The 16625-nt window shown below is 39.8% G+C and overlaps 1 pseudogene; it reads right to left on the reverse strand.

Annotated features, from left to right (window-relative positions):
• Positions 1-1795: 1795 nt before the first annotated feature.
• Positions 1796-2227, reverse strand: LOC121501307 (annotated as a pseudogene).
• Positions 2228-16625: the final 14398 nt, after the last annotated feature.

Below are 16625 nucleotides of genomic sequence, written 5' to 3' on the forward strand. Positions count from 1 at the left end.
ATTTTGGAAAAATGACAAGATGAGTCTGGCAGCTGTGGACAAATGCCAAGTTGGTAAGACTGGACGAGCTGTTAGGAAAGTCCAAGCAAGAAACAGGAGGGTGTTAACGAGGACAGTAATGATGGGAACAGAGCGAAGATAAGAGATAAAGCAGCTCATACAGGGAGACAGAATATAATAAGCTGCTATTGAATATTGAAAGGGTTAGATATATCACTGTTATTTATGGCATCGTTAGGCCCTCCCAATTATTCTGAAGAAACTTCTCATTTTAATGCCTGTCAATCCATGTACAATTCAGATTCTTTGCATTTCTCTTCAAATTATGTACCGCAGCATAGGGTTTTGTAGTTTCCATCCAAACTCGTCTCCATTTAAATTGTAAATAGTAGAAGAGGAGAATAAGGTCAGCAATAAAGTGGCAATGATTATTATGGCTTAACTTGTGTTTGCTGCAGCTCCTCAACCCCGAAAAGTCTCAGAATGAAGAAATTAGGGATATAGTCAAGGTAAAAATGGGAAATTCTGAAAGTATAAAGAAAAAAAATGTAATAATAATGGTAATATGTAAGGATTATATTGATATACATTAGTGAATTGCTCTAATGGAATATTAGTACTATTTGGAAAGCTGTCAATGTCATCTCATATTTAAACTATTAAGTGCATATTTAAGCTGTGCAAATCACTTGCATTCATTTCATGGCTAATCAATCCAGTCAGAGATTGTTTGCCAAATGGTAATGGGATTTTCTCTAACAGCCAGATACTTAAGTCACTAGATACCAAATTATGGGATAAAAAAAATCAGGTTTCACATCCCAGTTAATTGTTGGCTTAAAACAATATTGTGTTGAGTCCTGGCAAATACCCTCTAACAGCAGATGTCTTTGTTTTGGGCCATTCTGATGATCTCAGTAACTCTAGCATGATAAACTAATGATGCAAATTATTTTTTCATTTTAATTTTACATTGTTAGATGGAACTATTGGCTTTTAATGTAACATATTTTCTGTTGCAGCCATCACCTAAATTGGAGAAAGAGAGCAGGTGACATATTTTAGAGCTATTTGGAAGTAGAAAGCAGGAGTTGAAAGAATAAATCAGAGTTCTGAAGTGGGTGACTGGCAAATGATGGTGCCATTTGCTGTGATAAGGAAGAGAGGAGGAGGGGGAAGATTTAAGGGGAAGACAAACTCTGTTTTAGATTTGATGGATTTGAGATATCCATAGCATGGATGTGGAGAAATTTACTAATCCCTTTAGTCTGGAGCTCAGGAGGAAACTGTTTAGGTGACAGAGGTTTGAGAGTTATCAGTGTACAGGGAGTAAAGTTATAGGAATGGTGAACAATGAAGAATTCTACGGATACTAACATGGAAGGTAAAGGACGGGAAGAGGAGAGATGGAGGCATGAAGATTGTCAAGAAGAAGAGGTGGAAGAGGGAAACAATGAAAGAATATTACTTATCAAGACATGGTTTAAATCAGCGGTTTCCAAACCTTTTAAATTATGTATTCAGTCAGTAAGTTTTTGAACAATCCCCATGTATATTTACTTATGGGTTGTATACATATAATATTTTAATCTATGTAATATATATTAATAGACCCTGAGATCATGACCTAAAGCTGAAACAAAGAGTTGGACCCTTAACAAACTGAGCTATCCAGGCATTCCAAAGACACATATTTTCTTTTGACTTTTTAAAAGATGCCTTTTGTTTTACTATTATTATTATTGGTTTTGGGGCATATGAAAATTTATTATTGTCATGTTTTCACCATCAAAACTTATGATCTTGATCTTTCCTTTCTGCCTTTGTACAAGGCCAAAAGAGAGACACTGGCTACTTTGACAATCTTAAAGTGAACTCCAGGAATGTCACCAACAGCATGATCTTTGTGACCAAATACAGCAACCAGAATCTCATAATTTTCCTCAATAGAATTCAAACAACCATTATTGGGTAGAAAGCCTGTGATTCTTTTTGCCATTTTTGATCAGCTGGACCCTGACACCTTCCTAATGGCAGAATTTGGCTGTTTGGGTTCAACTACTACTTTTTCCAGCACAATTCCCTTTGTATGGGAAGCACCTCCAAAAGGGTTGACCTTCCCAGCTGTGCCCAAATGGGCTTTCTTACACTGTTCGTCATGCTACTTCTAATCTGATCCATGGCTGTGGAGCTTCCTGGCAGTATACAGACTGCAACACTTGCCCATCCTGCCTGTGCCACTGGCCTAAGAAAAGAGTTATTAATTTTTAAGTTATCTCTATACTCAATGTGGGGCTCAAACTCACAACCCCTGAATCAAGAGTTGCATGATCTTTATTTTTTAAATTTTTTTATTATTTATTTTTTATTTATTTTTTTATTGGAGTTCAATTTGCCAACATATAGCACAACACCCAGTGCTCATCCCATCAAGTGCCCCCCCTCGTGCCCGTCACCCAGTCACCCCCCCCACCTCCCTTTCCACCACCCCTTGTTCGTTTCCCAGAGTTAGGAGTCTCTCATGTTCTGTCTCCCTCTCTGATATTTCCCACTCATTTTCCCTCCTTTCCCCTTTATTCCCTTTCACTATTTTTTATATTCTCCAAATGAATGAGACCATGTAATGTTTGCATGATCTACTGACTGAGCCAGCCAGTTTTGATTCTTAAAAATCTTTTTATCATGGAAAATTTTGAACATACCCAAAAGAATAGGATAATGAACCTTCACATATCAATCATCTAGTTTCTACAATTATTAACATAATATTGACATTTTATTTTATTTTTGACTTTTTAAGTTTTTATTTAATTCTAATTAGTTAACATACAGTGTTATATTAGTTTTAGGTGTGCAATGTAGTGATTCAACAATTCCATACATTATCTGGTGCTCATCATGACAAACACACTCCTTAATCCCCATCACCTATTTAATCCATCCTCCCCACCCACCCCCCTCTGGTAACCATCAGTTTGTTTTTGATAATTAAGAGTCTATTTTATGATTTCTCTCTCTCTCTCTCTCTTTCCCCCCTTTGCTCATTTGTTTAGTTTCCTAAATTCCACATGTAAGTGAAATCATATGGTATTTATCTTTCTCTGACTGACTTATTTAGCTTAGATTATATTCTTTAGCTCCATCCATGTTGTTGTAAATGGCAAGATTTCATTCTTTTTTATGGCTAATACTCCATTATATATGTGTAAATATATATATATGCATGTGTATATCATATAAAATGCATATTTTCCCCCATTTTAATGTCTGTTGATCAGAGTTGAAATGACATCACTGTCCACAAATACATGAACTTAGTCATAACCAATCATGTTGCCATTATTTGTAAGTTTAAATAAATATTTAAGTAAATGTAAAAGTGTTCGTGTAATAGATATTAACTGAATGTGTAAATGACACATGTCATTTACATGTGTCATAAAGCTGTGTCATATTTAACTGGCAGTTTTCTTTGCATGCATATGGTGCATAGAAAGAAATATGATGTATTTTATAAACAATAGAAGTTGCAATGTTTTCTTCTATCACTTTAGTGAATCATCCTATGTACCCTGGTTTGGAGATTGGGTTTAAATTAAGAGGGAGGGGTCAATTATGTGGAACATTTTAAACAGATCAAATATTATCTTAAAAAATGGAAAATTTTTCATCACTTTTAACAAGTCACTGGAGACTTTGGTGGGAGTAGTATCAACAGTGGAAGAGGGGCAGCCTGACCACAGAGGTTCAAGGAGTAAGCAACAGGTTACATTTAATGCACACTCACTATATGCCAGGCATTGAACTAATTAAGTACTCCTCACACAGCCCTGAGAAGTTGTGATTATCTCCAATTTAAGAAAATAATCAGACTTGCAGAATCTAAGTGACTTGTACTAGGTCACACAGTTAAATAAGTGGTCCTAGCAAAATATGAACCCATGTTGAGCATTTTAAAAGCTAAGCTCCTAATACGCTACAATGTCTTCTGGCATGAGGTTAGTTAGTGGAGACTGAATGCAGACAACTGCTCTTCCAGGTAGCCAGATATCTTGCCTCTGGATAAGAGCAGAAAGAAAGGGAAATAAATAGCCAAGTATAGGGCAAGAATTGAGCGTTTTTATACGGTGCAGGAAATGAGTCAGGAAAGAGAATTTGAGGCAACTGGACAAGAGAGATAATAAGGATAACAAAATCCCTAAGGATCTAGAGCATAGGAGGGGAGTCCAAGCTTGAGCAGCAGGAGGTTTTTTCTCCAGCTGCAGCTCCAGACAAGTACACGAGCATCTGCAGATGACAGACATCTGGGCAGCCATGCCAGGATTTCCAAGCATCCTCCTGAGAACCACCTCCTTGGGTGCTGCAGAGGGCTGAGATCCTCAGTGGTGGTTTCTACGATGTACCCATTTATAAATTTCATGAATTTTAGCAACATCTTCTCTCTCCTTTGCTTCCCTGGACCTTCAGAGTTTTTTATAATCCTTTTTTTAAAAAAATCCCCTTTTACTTGTGCCTAGAGAGCATTCTGTTTTCCTGACACAACCTTGGCTGGTATGTAGTGTCCCCCGCAATTCTTCATTCAAACTGGATTATAAGATTTTCTATGATCATATCAATATTGGTCAGGATTATCATACCTGTTTGTAGGGATTCTCAGCTGCAGGCAACATAAAAAAGACTATATAGCTAAATTAAAACAAATTTATTGAAAAGATTTCAAATTGCTAGGAGGTTGGGAGAACCAGGCTCTGGGAATTAATCTAGACAGTGGACGGGAATCATAAAATTATGCTACAGAGTCAAGTGAAGTGACAGGCATTGCAGGACTCAGAAGCAGGTTTGCCTACCTGATTAATCCATGCCCCTCTGCTCCAGATATAAAGGTGGCAGGGAAAATGAGGATCTGAACTTCCAGCTAATAGAGTGACAGCTCCGCCTCTCAAGATGAAGGGACCTCAAATAAGATTCAGAAGCTGGGAAGCCCCAAAATTGATAAATGTCTTCTCTAATGTCCAAATTTTTGTGTGTGCTATAGTTGAGACTTTTTTGTTTTGTCTGGCAGACCCTCAAAATACTCATTGCCCCTGCTCTGTGTATTTATCCTTTATGGGTCAGTTTCCTCCTTGAAACCTTCCCAGTTGGAAATATCTGTTTCTCGCCCAGAATTCCTATAGCAATTTGTATCCTGTTTGACCTTTTTAAATTCTAACTTGTTTTTATTGATATTTGCAATTAATATTAAAGTTAGGGACACGTGGGTGGCTCAGTGGTTGAGTGTCTGCCTTTGGCTCAGGTCGTGGTCCCGGGGTCCTGGGATCGAGTCCTGTATCAGGCTCCCCGCAGGAAGCCTGCTTCTCCCTCTGCCTATGTCTCTGGCTCTCTCTGTGTGTCCCTCATGAATAAATAAATAAAATCTTAAAAAATATTAAAGTTATAGCATATTTAGGGTTGAATGAGCATTAGATGTCACTTAATGTGACTAACTCATCAGCTCCTTGAGGATCATTGCTTACCTTATCAATATTGTGTGTCCACCCAGCACAATACTTATTTAGGGTAGGCACATCATAAATGTGAACTTAAAGTAAAGGAACCACATCAAGATTTGCTTGTCCCCATTTCTATTCTCTCTTCTGTCTCCTGCTGCCACCACCTGCTTATCTTTGACCCCAACCCCTCCCACATCCTCTAGGATCTTCTTTCACTTCTTTAATTTCTCTAGAATTTTCAGTCACCCTCTTTACAGGTTTTTGCCCAGTGGCCTGAAATATGCTCATATATCCCCCAACTACAACAACCTTTCTTGGTTCTTTCCTTCCATCTCCACATTTAAACAACAACAACAAAAGAATAGTTTATATGTAACCTTCACGTAGTCACTTCACTCTTGTCTCTCTCTCCTTTTTCTTAAAGTCTGGCTTGTTTTCTCTTAAAGATGACTTCAGTAGCCTGATCCGGGAACTGTTTGCCCGCATCCTCTTTGGCATCCCTGATTGTTTGCCACTGGTGACCACATGACCACTGCTCTTTCTTGTCCTATGACATTGTACTCCTGATTCCTCTGCTGACTTTCCTTCCTGGTTGCTCTAGTTAATATTTGCCAGTTTTTGGCTGCTTGGCATCCTGACCTCTGTGTGTTTGGGGTAATCGCTGGGGCAGGGGTGTAGAGGCAGGCAGAAGCAGCCAGTCTGGTGGTAGCTCTAACTCTCTCCTTTCCCCTTCCTCCCTCCCTCGCTCCAGCTGCTAGCATGCTGGCTCATGGCCTGTGCCCTGCCAATCAGAGACTCTTGCCTGGAACAGTCGGAAATTATTTATGCAGGTGGAAGTAGCACTAAATGTCTCCTACCCAGAGAAGTGGTGCAGCCTCAGCACTGCTGAACATGTCCTGCAGGCAGCACTGCGTTGATATTCTCACCAATTTCTCTCCTGGCCTGTGTGAGCTTGTCCTGGCTAACAACTGCTGGCCTCATTTGGTTCCTTCTTATTTTCTGGGCACGGTTCCCCTTTCTTGCTTTCTGAGAGCAAACCCATATGCATCAGTAAACTCCTTTCCTGCTTGGGTGAAAGTTAGTTGGTTTCTATGGTTTGCTCTCAAGATCCCTGGCTAGTACATTTTCCTTTCTTCCTCCTCCCACCCCATAAGTGAAGTTATTCCTCCTGGCTCTTTCCATGTCTGTCTTTTTTTTTTTTTTTTTTTTTAATCATCCACACTTTATGTCAAGCTGGCAAGCTCATCTACTGCCTGGGTGTCAGTTATCACCTTTATGCCAATTTCTACTAAATCTCTTTCCAGATTCCACTTCTCTCCTGAGCTTTGTTCTAAACTCATGCTTCCAAATGTAATGCATGTCCTGAAGATGCATTAAAATGAACAGGCTCATCAACTTTTACATTGCTACTAAATCCATTATCCTCCAAATTTCTCTCTTTTTTTGCTGAACACCCAAACTTTGGATTTTTCTATCTATGCTATCCCTCACATCCCCAAACAAACAGTACCAAGCTCTTTTTATTTTTTTTTCAGAACCAGTACTTTATATTTTTCTTTTCCTTGATACTCTTTACTTTGGTGTTTCCTGAACAATTGACATATGTTCCCTACTAAGATCCTCTAGTTGTTCTTCTGAATCAACTTGACACATGTTGTCAGATTAAATTACCTAAAACACAGTTCTGGTTATATTACCCTCTCTCCTGCCCCTTCATGCACCTTTGTTGCTTCCAAGCTAAAGTGAAAACTCCAGAACCTGACTCTTAACCCACTCACAATCTGATCTTAACCTACATCCTCCCATCCTCTTTAAAGACTCTATTTATTTATTCATAAGAGACAGAGAGAGAGAGAGAGAGAGAGAGAGAGAGAGAGAGAGGCAGAGACATAGGAGAGGGAGAAGCAGACTCCCTGTGAGGAGCCTGATGTGGGACTTGATCCCAGGATCCCGGGGGTCATGACCTGAGCCAAAGGCAGACACTCAACCATTGAGCCACCTAGGCATCCCCCTATTTCCCCTTTATTTATGCTCTATGTGGGATTTTTTAAAAAAACATTTAATGACCTGTCATCATGTTCCATATTTTCCCACCTTGAAGCCTTGTGTTTTCTTTACATGAAATGTTTTTCTCTATAGCTCAACCCAAGCACCAACTTACGTGCCAAATCAAATGCCATCTCCTCCAGGAAGTCCTCCTCCTGGTACCCATATGAGGTGCTTCTCAACGTTTAATATGCATGTGAATCTCCTGGGCATCTTGTTAGAATGCAGATTCTGATTCATTAAGCCTGGTTAAGGTTGAGGTTTGGGATTTGATGTTTCTAACAAGTTCCTCTTTAATGCGAGAAGCTCCTAGGCCCCTCTTGGAGTGACAAGGCCCTGGAGAGAAGCATGTTCTTTCACTAAACCGTAGGACAAGATACCAGGGCAAGAACTAAATATTATTCACTTACAATATCGTTATCTTTAAAGTACGCATTTTGCCTCCTCAAAGACAAGGCTTGACCCATCATTATTGTGATTGAATACAGTGACTCAATGAATTTATTCTAACTGAATTAAATGTGCTCCTTGTATCATCTCCCTTTCTTTTCTACTTCATAGTTATCCTCACTTCTTAGTTTAATTGGATTTTACATAGGTATATGGGAAGAAGTGAATGCCCCATATGTGACCTGCTATAGGTAAGGATAATCCAGCATGTTTAAGATAATGCCAATTTAATTGTTGGTGTAGATCCCTATCTTAAATGTGGACAACTGAATCTACTCTAGCTCAAGGAGAAAAGTAATGTACGAAAACATAAATAGCTCACAGAATTGTTGAGAGAGTCAGACTACACAGCCAAGACAGTGCATAAATCGTACCAAAGGATTCCTCAGCCACACCTTTTGGGCATAGCATTTGGTAGTTTCCTACATACTTGAAGGTAGTCCTGGAACCTCAGAAACCACTTCTTCTGAAAGCGGTATGTTTCAGCCAGTCTCTCCACAGTGGGTACCGTGCAGAACCTGTTTCTTCATATTTGTATTAGTTCCTGGTGTGTAACAAATTACCACAAACTGAGGAGCTTACAACAGAAGAAATTTCTTCTCTCACAATTCTGGAGGCCAGAAGTCTGAAATTAACACCACTGGGAGAAACCAGGGAAGGTGCTGGCAGGGTGGTGCTCTGCCAGAGGCTCTAAGGGAGAACTCATTCCCTGTCTCTTGCAAGTTGTGATGACTGCTGGCTTTCCTTGACTTGTGGCTGCAAAATTCCAGTCTTCAAGACTAGCATCTTCAAATCCCTCTCTGCTCTGTCGTCACATCGTCTTCTCCTCTTTGTGTATGTCAAATTCCTCTGTCATCCTCTTACAAGCATACATATGACTCATGTGTGGCCCTTTTGGATAATGCAGGTTAATCTCCCCATCTCAGTACCTTTAATTTAATTTCATCTGCAAGGTCTTTACCATGTACAGCAGCATTTACACGTTTCAGGAACCAGGACCTGATATCTTTGGGGGTCATAATTCAGCCTACCACAATGGTGTTTGCTTCTGACTTGAAGTGTCACTCATGTGCATTTCGTTGGTGGCGTCTAGGTCACATGCCTGCTCCTGAGCTGCAAGAGAGGCTAGGGAGTGAGTCTGTCAGAAAAGGTGTCCCAGAAAAGGACTATTAACTAAACTAGTCCCCAAGCCTTCATAAAAATGAGCTTTGTGCCAGAATCTTTAAGCTAAGAGAAGCTACTCATTGCTGAATGTTTTGGGCAACAAATTTCAAGCCTTGCATCTGTTGACAAGGAAAATAATCAATTTAGAAAACCATTTTCTTTGATTAGGGGAGGGGGATGGCAAAACAAAATACCAGGTATGGTTTTGGTCCTGTGTTCTTCTTTTGATCATAGGAAAAATCTGCCCTGGAACCCCAAAATGGACAATTCGATTAGATCCAATATTTCATTAGGAATGATATTTGGTTATAATATCATGGTAAATTCCATTTTTTATTGATTCTGATGTATATCACTTGTGCAATGCCGAGCGTTTTCCATAAACGCTCGTTTTCCTTATTGCCATAAATAAGGACCCAGGCAATAAAAAGTAGACAACTTCTGTTTCTTCAACTCCCTGAAATTTTGTTTTCAAACAACCTAAAAGGTCCTTCTTGTTCCTCCCTCCTTTTCCCCAGTGCATATATGTACCTCCATGTCAGCACTTAATCTCTCCAGCTTACCTGTATGCCTGTTAGAAATAATGGTGCCAACTCTTATTTTCCTTATCATTCCGTCAAAAAAAATCCAATACATTATTAGGATGTGCCATGCCTTAATAGTGTTATGATGATGCTAGGCATCTTATACATTGCACAGTATCCAAATTACTGTGTCAGGAACAATAATTCCACATTTTGGGGTGTATTTGTATATAAGAAGAGGAGAGAACCATTAGAAGTTGTTAAGATTAGTGTTTATAGCAGCTTCATAGATGTCAATGTAAATACATTTTGGGCTCTTCTGTGTAAATAATCTTCTGAGAACATTGCTTTTATTGTTGACAGTTTGCTGCAGGTTTCTAAGACACACTTAAAATTCAATTTGTTCCCCTGAGTGTATTTTGTGAATCTGGAAGTATAATGAAAACTTTCTTTTGGAAGGCCCAGAATCAAAGTGATGAAAGAAATTAAAGCTGTGGGGGAAAAGTAATTTCTTTAACCTGTGAGGTTTCCTATTTCTTTGTTAACAGAGATTTTATTCGGGGAGGGAATATAGTGTTAGGATCTGATTGACAGTGATCCCAGATGCCCCAAACACTAGTGGGAAGTTTGGGGCAAATTCTTGACCCTTTCTGGTACTCTGTTTCTCATTCTGAGATGAAAATAATAACTGTGTCACCATTTTGTTTCCCGGCAACAGTTACTTTCCTCTTTCTTAGAGTATGATTGGCATTTTCAGAAAAGTGTATTTTAGTGATTGTTTTTCCCTCGGGTTCTAGAGTGGTTTTGTATATAACAAACATTCACAAAACATCCATCTCTTTTTTGTCCCCAAGCCCCCTGATATGATATGACCTTTTTGGTGGGGGCGTGGAATGATGAAGGAGAATTGAAGAGGTTTTGGAAGCTTCACTCTGTGAATTAATACTTCTGCTTCAGCATAATGTTGGTATTTGATCAAACATAAAAAGCTTCAAGCTTTTAATGTCCTGCTGACACCAGTATCAACAAAGCATTGAAGCGGAAGCTTTCTGGTGGCTGATTAGAGGGAGATTTTATTTCACTAGCTTTAAGACTAAGTATACCTTTTAGTAGATCTTTCTCAAGGATAAGCTACATCATGCATTATAAATCAAATTCAAGAGCTTTAATAAAGGACCCTTGATAATTTGGTAATATATTATCACTATGTTTTGGAAAGGTGATAAATGGCTGCTTTTTATAGTGTAATTTAAAATAATAATATGGATTACAGTTGTGTTCAGTCATGAAAGTATAATTTAACAGTTTGGGCTTATAATAACCCTTTTTCCCTTGACAGTGTCCACTCTTATTTTAGCCCAAGAATGGCTTACTTGGGAATGATTTACTATGCTTGCTTTTAGAATTTGGTAGGCTGAACATGTGCTTAATTGGAATTTTATGTTGTTGTCTTGGAAAAGCTTCACACAAAAATGAAATTGAAAGCTGGAGAATAAAGACTGCTAGAGTGTGGACCACTCCAGTATCAAAAGCATGGCCCATGTTTGCAAGCTTGCTATATCAGGGCCTTCTGGAAAATGGGTGACACATGAGATGTGGAATTGAAGAGAGTTTAATGAAGGAGCTATTTGTAAAGGTATGGGAAGGTTAAAGGAAGCAACAAGGAACAGTAAAGCACCCGGGAACTCCATGCAACGGGGAGCCGTTACTACCCGAGGCCTGAAGAAACAAGCTGTTTTGCTGTTCCTGGGTCTGGAAAACACTGTAGCTGTGGGAGAGGAGATGAGGCAATGTGACCTCAGTGGAGGAATGTGGCCACTGTTATGTTACATTAAGCTAAGGGAGAGCCAAAGGGATAAAGATCCAGAACTGTTTTGTTTTGTTTTTTGTTTTTTTTAATCTTTGAACTTCCTTTTGGAGTATTCCATTGAACTGGACCCAACAGAAGCTAGAGGGCAAGGAAGTCCAAGTGATACAGGCCGAGGTACATAACAGGGTGAAGACAGGTGGATTGTGGATTAGGAGGAATATCTAGAACAAGTAGAAGATGAACAAAACTGATGCTAAAAGCCTTTGCATTTATATCTGATATGGGTGTAACCTATTAGAATCTACACTCAGCGGTCTTCCAGTTCTCATTCTTTTGCTTTCCAGTCATTACTAATAAAAACGGCTTTTTCAAAGTTTTCTTTTTTTCCCTGGGGTTATGTGACTTTCAGAGCTGTTTGTTTGATATCTTTAATCAGTTTTGAATGCAGCTTACTAGCTTTTAATAAGAATATATCAGTCTTTGGAAACATGGAACAAAACAGAAACAACCCAATCCTGCTACTATCCAGGACTGCAGGAGGAAGTCTTGCCATTCATAAGATTCATCCAAAAAAAAAAAAAAAAAAAAAACAAACCAAAAAACAAATGGGTAACTTTGCTTTTATTTTTTATTTTTTTTCCATTTTTATTTATTTTTTAATTAATTTTTATTGGTGTTCAATTTACCAACATACAGAAAAACACCCAGTGCTCATCCCGTCAAGTGTCCACCTCAGTGCCCGTCACCCATTCCCCTCCAACACCCGCCCTCCTCCCCTTCCACCACCCCTAGTTCGTTTCCCCGAGTTAGGAGTCTTTATGTTCTGTCTCCCTTCCTGATATTTCCCAACATTTCTTTTCCCTTCCTTTATATTCCCTTTCACTATTATTCATATTCCCCAAATGAATGAGAACATGCACTGTTTGTCCTTCTCCAATTGACTTATTTCTTTTTTTTTTATTTTTTTAAATTTTATTTATTTATGATAGGCATACAGTGAGAGAGAGAGAAGCAGAGACACAGGCAGAGGGAGAAGCAGGCTCCATGCACCGGGAGCCCGACGTGGGATTCGATCCCGGGTCTCCAGGATCGCGCCCCGGGCCAAAGGCAGGCGCCAAACCGCTGCGCCACCCAGGGATCCCCAATTGACTTATTTCACTCAGCATAATACCCTCCAGTTCCATCCACGTTGAAGCAAATGGTGGGTATTTGTCGTTTCTAATGGCTGAGGAATATTCCATTGTATACATAGACCACATCTTCTTTATCCATTCATCTTTCGATGGACACCGAGGCTCCTTCCACAGTTTGGCTATTGTGGCCATTGCTGATAGAAACACCGGGGTGCAGGTGTCCCGACGTTTCATTGCATCTGAATCTTTGGGGTAAATCCCCAACAGTGCAATGGCTGGGTCATAGGGCAGGTCTATTTTTAACTCTTTGAGGAACCTCCACACAGTTTTCCAGAGTGGCTGCACCAGTTCACATTCCCACCAACAGTGTAAGAGGGTTCCCTTTTCTCCGCATCCTCTCCAACATTTGTTGTTTCCTGCCTTGTTAATTTTCCCCATTCTCACTGGGGTGAGGTGGTATCTCATTGTGGTTTTGATTTGTATTTCCCTGATGGCAAGTGATGCAGAGCATTTTCTCATGTGCATGTTGGCCATGTCCATGTCTTCCTCTGTGAGATTTCTCTTTTTTTTTTTTTTTTTTTTGGTCTTTTGCCCATTTCATGATTGGATTGTTTGTTTCTTTGGTGTTGAGTTTAATAAGTTCTTTATAGATTTTGGAAACTAGCCCTTTATCTGATATGTCATTTGCAAATATCTTCTCCCATTCTGTAGGTTGTCTTTTAGTTTTGTTGACTGTATCCTTTGCTGTGCAAAAGCTTCCATGGACTTTCTTCAGAGAGTTAGAACAAATTATTTTAAGATTTGTGTGGAATCAGAAAAGACCCCGAATAGCCAGGGGAATTTTAAAGAAGAAAACCATAGCTGGGGGCATCACAATGCCAGATTTCAGGTTGTACTACAAAGCTGTGGTCATCAAGACAGTGTGGTACTGGCACAAAAACAGACACATAGATCAATGGAACAGAATAGAGAACCCAGAAGTGGACCCTGAAATGTATGGTCATCTAATATTCGATAAAGGAGGAAAGACTATCCATTGGAAGAAAGACAGTCTCTTCAATAAATGGTGCTGGGATCCACATGCAGAAGAATGAAACTGGACCACTCTCTTTCACCATACACAAAGATAAACTCAAAATGGATGAGAGATCTAAATGTGAGACAAGAGTCCATCAAAATCATAGAAGAGAACACAGGCAACACCCTTTTTGAACTCGGCCACAGTAACTTCTTGCAAGATACATCCACAAAGGCAAAAGAAACAAAAGCGAAAATGAACTATTGGGACTTCATCAAGGTAACTTTGCTTTTAATCATTTGTCAGGCAACCTGTAGAGCTCCTCTGGGGTTCCTAACTCCCCCTCCTACACTCCTTTCCTTTCTCCCCCTCCTACACTCCTTTCCTTTAGCTCTCCATTTTTATTTTTAAAGATTTTATTTATTTATTCATGAGAGAGAGAGAGAGAGACAGGCAGAGGGAGAAGCAGGCTCTATGCAGGGATCCTGACATGGGACTCAATCCCCAGTCTCTAGGATCAGGCCCTGGGCTGAAGGTGGCGCTAAACCACTGAGCCACCTGGGCTCCCCTTATCTCTCCATTTTTAGAGCTCTCCTTGGGGTTCCTTCCCTGTTCCAAAGACTTGTTTGGATTCCAAAGCAGAATTGCAACTATGTCTCACCTTCCAAGGCATCTCAGTTAGCTGAGAAACCTACTTGCCCATGTCTGATTTTATGGCCTAGTAGCATGGCCTTTTCAGTTGTCCCTGTCTACCAAGCCCTCAACTCCTCTAATCTGCACTTTACTTGTGCTCTGGGGTTAATCAAACCACAGGCAGCACAAACTACTGACAAGAATTGGAAACTGGAATCATGAGATCAGATTCTGAATCCAACTTTGCCACAAATTAGCCATGTATCATTCAGTGGTCATATTGAAGAATGTTTCTTTTTTTTTTTAATTTTTTTTTCATATTGAAGAATGTTTCTAAGCCCATTTTTGCCATCTAGAAAACAAGATGCATGACATTAATCTGTGATCCCTCAAACACTATGGTGAAATAAATAGAATGAGAGATGGTGGGAAGAGGCCTAGTTGCCATCACAGAAAATGGATGCTAAGTGGAGATGGATTGGGCCTTAAATATCACAATTGCATCCCAGGACCTGGTTCTTAATTTTAAGTCACAGAAAGTCACTCTTGTTTGAGACCAGGGAATGTCATGTCTTAGCTCCCTCTAACTAAACACCCACAAAAACCAAGTTAAAGACTATAATGCCAATTTAGGATTGTTATGTCATCCAAGTAAGCACTGTGCATGTGTTCTTCCATCACTGAACCAGGACAAGTCCCTTGGGCCAAGATCCCCTTCCCAACGAGATCACCCTCACTTGAGCACCTCCACAGTGACAATCTGGAACCATCACTGCCGCTACACAATCACACAGGAGACTGAAGTTGCTATCACAATGCCAATGAATTAATTTACAATTAGACATATAGGATGAGTACTTGCAGAATGAGCACCTTCTTTCAGGTGCATGGGAATTTAATTATAATCACAAGCCATTTCTTATATCATAGACAGCCCATCTTCTAGGACCTAATGTATTCAAAATATGGGAGATCAGACATTTTCTCCATACTAGGCAAACCTACACTGAGGACCCAAATCCTAACTAGAGATTTTGGGCATGGAAATGGAATAAAAGAGGTTATGCTTATAGCACGGGGTAAAATGATCTTGTAATATACGCCCATCTTACCCAGGGAAGACTTTATACCCCTAAAATTCTTTGGCCATGCCCCAGGAGCCTTACCATTGGAAGTAGAAATACACATTGTCCAATACCCAAATCCCTTCCCCCACAAAACTGCCCAGGATATCTGTGTGTGAATCTGCTTCCACAGGGGACTGATTCCTCTCCCTACCCCTTTCCTCAGCACCTTCTTGCTTTCTTTCCTCAGACATGTTTAATCAAGTTACAATCTAGACAGGTAACCTGGGAAGCTATATTCTCTCTTGCACGGACTTGCTTATTTGTGGTCAGATCCATTCTGTGTGGATTTCAGAATTAAGTTCTGAGGGAAATTCTTACTTTCTGTGTTTGCTGTAAATCTCAAACACTAATCACTGAATAAGCAGCTTATGGCTTTGCTGCCATGCTGGGCTAGCCAAGCCCTCTGTGAAATGCGCTGTTCAAGTGGGAGGCAAGGCGGTTGCTCCCACTGGGTCCCTCATAGGCTTAACATGAATTGGTTGTGTTTGTTCCCGAATCTATTTATCCCAAACTAGGTATTGTAATTTTATAGTTTAATTAAATTTAAAAACATAAAACATGAGTTTAAAAAGAAAATTCTTTGGGCACCTGATTGACTCAGTGGTTGAGTGTCTGCCTTTAGCTCAGGTCGTGATCCCAGGATTCTCCGGTTGAGCCCCACATCAGGCTCCCAGCTTGGTGGGGAGCCTGCTTCTCCCTCTGCCCCTGCCTCTGCCTCTGCTCCAGCTTGTGCTTGCCCTCTGTCACTCTTGCAAATAAATCAATAAAATCTTTTTCAAAAATTGAATATTAATCAGTAAATTTAATGTTACACTTTAATATTAAAGTACATTTGTTAAGAAGTGTACTTCCATGGATGGCAGCCATCATTATTTCCTGTTGTTGTTATTACTCATACTGCATACTGCATCACTCTCATCTAACTCAGTTGGGACTCAGGGAATCAAAAATATCAGTTAGAGCAAGGAATCATAGAAATCAATAGATGCATACTTGGTACAAACATTTTATTTTCTATTAGGATACATAAACACACATCTTCTCCAGGTCTTTTGATACAGGGACAGTATCATTCATTTTAACATGGCTTCCTGTTGGTCTCATGCATAAAGCACACCCATAGGGTTTTGTCCACAATCTCCAGTTTCCAGTGTCTTTAGTGTGGTGCAAATTCAAAGATAGCTGTAGGCCAATCTGGGTGCAAAGCCCTACATTTTTATAACCTTCTCCA

The sequence above is a fragment of the Vulpes lagopus genome, chromosome 11 (genome assembly GCF_018345385.1).
Source record: "Vulpes lagopus strain Blue_001 chromosome 11, ASM1834538v1, whole genome shotgun sequence".
Classification (NCBI taxonomy): Eukaryota; Metazoa; Chordata; class Mammalia; order Carnivora; family Canidae; genus Vulpes; species Vulpes lagopus.